The sequence below is a fragment of the Hevea brasiliensis genome, chromosome 18 (assembly GCF_030052815.1).
Source record: "Hevea brasiliensis isolate MT/VB/25A 57/8 chromosome 18, ASM3005281v1, whole genome shotgun sequence".
Taxonomy (NCBI): domain Eukaryota; kingdom Viridiplantae; phylum Streptophyta; class Magnoliopsida; order Malpighiales; family Euphorbiaceae; genus Hevea; species Hevea brasiliensis.
Window position 1 is genome coordinate 15,365,550 of NC_079510.1, and position 4,921 is coordinate 15,370,470.

Here is a 4,921-nt window from a genome sequence, read left to right on the forward strand (position 1 = left end):
CGAAAATTGTTTTAAAATCCCTTGTAGTATATCTAATAGGTTATCGGTAGGAAAAGTACGGTAATTCATTAGGTATACTACGGGATCATGTTACATCTTACAGGGGAGTAGGGTGTGACACCTTACTTGAGGAATTTGCTTGCTGAACGATTTGATTCTCTAGCATTTTGTTATGGGTAGCAAGTTGGTCCATTCTGAAAGTCAGCTGTTTAATCAATTCAGTTTGTTGTTGTTGAGCTGCTAGGAATCCTTCCATCATGGTTTCCATGGTCATTTTTGGTTCAAGTTGTTGAGGTTGGGCAGGTAGTGATGGCTATGCAAAGTTCTAACCCCTATTCTGAAATCCAGGGGGTGCTGGAGGTTTGTACCCTTGTTGCTTGTTTATTGGCTGGTTCTGCTGATTGGACCATGAGAAATTTGGGTGGTTTCTCCATCTAGGGTTGTAAGTATTAGAATACGGATTGTTTGGTTGCCTCTGGTTGAAGTTTCCTCCATTATTCACATAGTTCATCTGTTCTGTAGGTTCATTGAAATTACTGTATTCTTAATTCATGTATCCTTTTCATAGCTGTCATCATGTTGACTATTCGTACTAACTGCGTTGGCTTGCATTCTTTTGAGTTTCTTTGTGAGCTGATCAAACTGGGCATTTATCATGCTTAGGGCATCTACTTCCAGGACCCCTGCATTTCTTCTTGCATTTCCTCTTTCATTTGACCTCTCATAATTATGGTATGCAACCCTTTCTAGAAGTTCAAGTGCTTGTGGCACTGTTTTCTCCATTAGATCACCATCTGCATCAACTGTGCTCCTTGTAGAGGCTAGTAATCCATTATAGAAATTTTACATCAATAGCCAATCTTCTATGCCATGGTGTGGACATTCCCTCTCCAGGTCTTTATATCTTTCCCATGCGTCATAGAGTGATTCTCCTTCCTTTTGTCTAAAGGTATTGACCTCAAGCCTCAGCTTTGCGGTCTTTGCAGGTGGGAAATATCTTGCTAGAAAAGCTTGAGAGAGGTTTTCCCAGGTAGTGAATGTTCCAGCCGATTGAGAAAGTAACCACTTCCTTGCTCTGTCCCGAAAGGAGAATGGAAATGCTCTGAGTCTTATTGCTTGATCAGACACTCCATTCATCTTAAATGTATCACATAGGGCAAGAAAACACTGGAGGTGATAGTGTGGTTCTTTTATTGGTGAACCTGCAAACTGGGTTTGTTGAATCATTTGGAGCCATGCTGGTTTTAATTCAAAGTTGTTGGCTTCCACCGTGGGTTTAGTGACACCGGGCTGAAATCCTTGGACAGATGGAGCTCCGTAATCTCTCAAGAGTCTTGGTCTGTCATTATTATCGGCCGTGGTTAGGATTTCGGGATCTCCTTGACCGTGCTCTTGATGTTTCCTTTCCCTTCTGATGGCTTTTAGAGTTTTATCTATTTCTGGATCACAGTTCAAGATTTCTTCTGGCTTTGTTCTGGTCATATACCAGATCATGCAGCTGAGAGAAAAGAGAAGAGATACAACCAGTAAAATAAAATTAAATAATAAATATAATTGCCTAAATCAACTAAGTCGCCTATCGCTTGATATTACTAAAACCAAAATTCCCCAGCAACGGCGCCCAAAAACTTGTTTTGCTATTTTGCAATTACCGCAAGTGCACGTATTGCTAACAAGTAATAAAGTGATAAGTAGAGTATCGTTCCTACGAGGAATTTTGTTTAGCAAGTACCAATCTACACAGAAATCTTGACTATCTAGGCTATCGAATACTTAGGGAATGAAGTTTGTTAACTTTTAAATACTTTAAATGGTAAACTTAAAACGAAATGATTTATTTGAAGTAATTCTGGAATTAAGATTTCACACTTGAATCATACTAGGGATGTTATCTCGTTTATTTACTGAATTGAGGATCGTTTTCCTTGATGGAAATTAATCCTAAGCTATCCTAGATCCTCTCTCAAGGCATCTAGGGTGTATTCTAATTAACTCGAACCCTACTTTCGTGGTGATCAAATCAATTAAAATCCTTTAAGACCTTTGACTAATTTTTAGGTTCCACAAAAGTATCAGCCTATGTCTAAGTCAGAATTCCTAGGTTTAAAATCTCGATTTTCTAATGTTAATCTTCACCTTTTAGTCCTCCAATTAACATCTATAATCATAACTAAGTGGGTACCAACACATAGTATGCATTAAGATCACAAGAAATTAAATCAAGAAACGAATCTCAAATCCAATAAATAAAACTCAATGTTCATCCATAATAATAATTACAAGAGCTACTCTCCCAAATCCAGAATAAGAAAACTACTCACTCATGGTGAGTTAAGCAAATGTCATGATAAAAAGTAAAAACAATAAAAAGAGAGTTAAACAAAAGAAATAAAGTAATAAAATTTTGTCTAAGGAGATGAAACGAAGGAACCAAAGAGAGTTTCAGCTTTGATCTTATGGAGCTTCAGCTAAAAGACTTCTTTTGGTACTGATGTAGAGCACGACAACAGCAACCTTCAGCAACATTCCCGACGATAGTGGCCGACCTCTTTTGTCACACCTTACCCCTCTGTAAGGCATAACATGATCCCGTAGTATACCTAATGAATTACCAACTCCGTCTACTGATAACCCATTAAATACACTACAAGGGATTTTAAAAACTTTTCTTACTTCTTTTACAGTGGTGAGCACTATTTACAGGTGTTAAAAACCTTTTTGAACTGAAGTGATAGAACTAACACATTTGGATTATTTGGAATTTCTGTAAAAATTTTGGCACAGTGCCATCTGTATTTTGGATAAAACAGTTCTTCAGAAAACCTGTAAAAAGCACTTCAATATATTTCCAAATCTCAACTTCAACATATTTCTCAACACAACATATTTCTCAACTCAAATCCACAGTGATTTTTCAAAGACTGAGATACAAGAAATATAATACAATTTTTTTCAAGCCAAAATAACTCATAATTATTTTACAACTTCAATGTACAATTTAAATTTACAACTGTTAAAATCAAGAACACTATGTACATACAGTGGTCATACATTACAGTACAAAATGCAAAATGTGGTATACTCATTATACCCGATAATCTCTCGCTGGATGTATTAGCAGCCTAGTCTGCTGCCCTGTCCGTCTGTCTACCTGCGACAGCAATAAAAAGCTATCGCTGAGACAATGTCTCAGTGGTGCACAACAATAACCAAATATAACTTTAAATCACAATTCATAAGTTAAATAAATAGTGGATACTTAAAATCATAGTTAAATTCAAGACAATAATGTCATAAGGAATTTAACACAATATCACAATAAATCTCAGTAATCAAAGCATAGTTAAATTCAGAAGACAGTGAATGTCAATAAGAATTTAAACTCCATTTCACAATTTCACAATACATATCAATAAATCATACACAGCTTAAAATCATGTTCCAAAGTTCAATTCATCCCACAAGCCGATGGCTAATGAGGAATAACATAGCTAGCTAGCAAAAATATGAGTACTCATTCAATTCGTCCACAACAGGCACACACCTCAACACTTCAGCCAGAGAGGGAATTCAATTCGTCTCACTAGACAAGCTAGTGAGGAATACAATCAATATACATGATAGCTGTGGTTTCAAACTATTTCCAATGCTTTTCAATCAATAAGTATCCATCAATATCATTCAAACAATTTTTCACAGTTTCAAACCATTTATAATGTTTTTCAATCAATAAGTATCCATTTAAACACATTTCCACAATTTAAAACAATAATATGCAAATAGTCATAATTTATTTCAATTGAAAAATTCAAAAGAAATAGTTGTTGTGCACAAACCTCTGATAACTGTCTCTTGGTCTTGACTCAGTATTTCCTTCCCTTTTCCTGAGTCTTTGCTAACTGAGAAACACAATTTGAAGTGTTTCAGTACTTAATTAAACTGTCTCTAACGATAATGTTTGATAAATAATTCACTGAATACCATTATTTGCTTAATCAACCTAATATATCAACCCTCGATGCGTTTTAGGTAATTTAGGTTTTAATGTTACTAATATGTCATATTCGACAGTCTTTTAGGGTTGGTACATGTTACCAATTTCAGTTCCGTGTATACTGCATTTTCTTGCAATTTGCTGGATTTCGGGATATTAGTTTGATCTAGCCGGACGACCTAGTTCCCTCGGTTTTCGGGTTTCAGTCAAAACTACAAACTTGTAGATCTATGTCTTATTGCACGCGGGGCAAAATTTCAGGTCATTCCGAGTTATGTAGACCAAGTTATGGTCATTTTACTATTGCTGGTCAAATTGCACCAAAATTGGTCATTTTATGTCACTTTAGGTCATTTTAGGTTCGGCCAGTTTTTGGACCCGAACTTCTGCAAGCTGTTTGACTTGCTTATGGTCATTTCTGGGCTTTGGTGTCTTCCTAAGACTTGTAGGTATGGGTCTTAACTATTCATGGTTAAAATTTCAGGTCAATTGGACCTGTTTTGAGTGAGTTATGGCCTAAACACTAACTGCTGCCCAAATGGTCAATTTTCAGGCCTCATTTGCACTTAATTCGGATTTGGTCATTTTTCAAGCTATCTTGCAAGCAGAATTTTGGCAAGCTTTCTTCATGAAAGTTGGCACATTTAGTGCCTAGTTTCACCTCCAATTGGTCTCATACCAATTGGAACCACACACTTAAAGTTATAGGCCTAAAACTCAAACTGCCTTATTGCAATTCTTGCATACACATTAAGGATCACTTTTAACACTCACCAAACTCAACATTCAAACCAATTCTGGTTGTACCACAACCTAAACATAATTTACAACATATTATAGGTCATTTTGGCAGCTTACAATTACATTCAATGTGCACCAACAAGTGCAGAATTTGTCCAACTCAATTTACAACAATTCAATCACCAA

The 4,921-nt window shown here is 36.1% G+C and overlaps 1 non-coding gene across 1 annotated transcript; it reads left to right on the forward strand.

Moving 5' to 3' along the window:
• Nucleotides 1–865: 865 nt before the first annotated feature.
• LOC131176284 (small nucleolar RNA R71) lies at nucleotides 866–972 on the forward strand. The gene has a single exon (XR_009146407.1). It is a non-coding gene; the product is annotated as a small nucleolar RNA R71 (small nucleolar RNA).
• The last annotated feature ends 3,949 nt before the right edge of the window (nucleotides 973–4,921 follow it).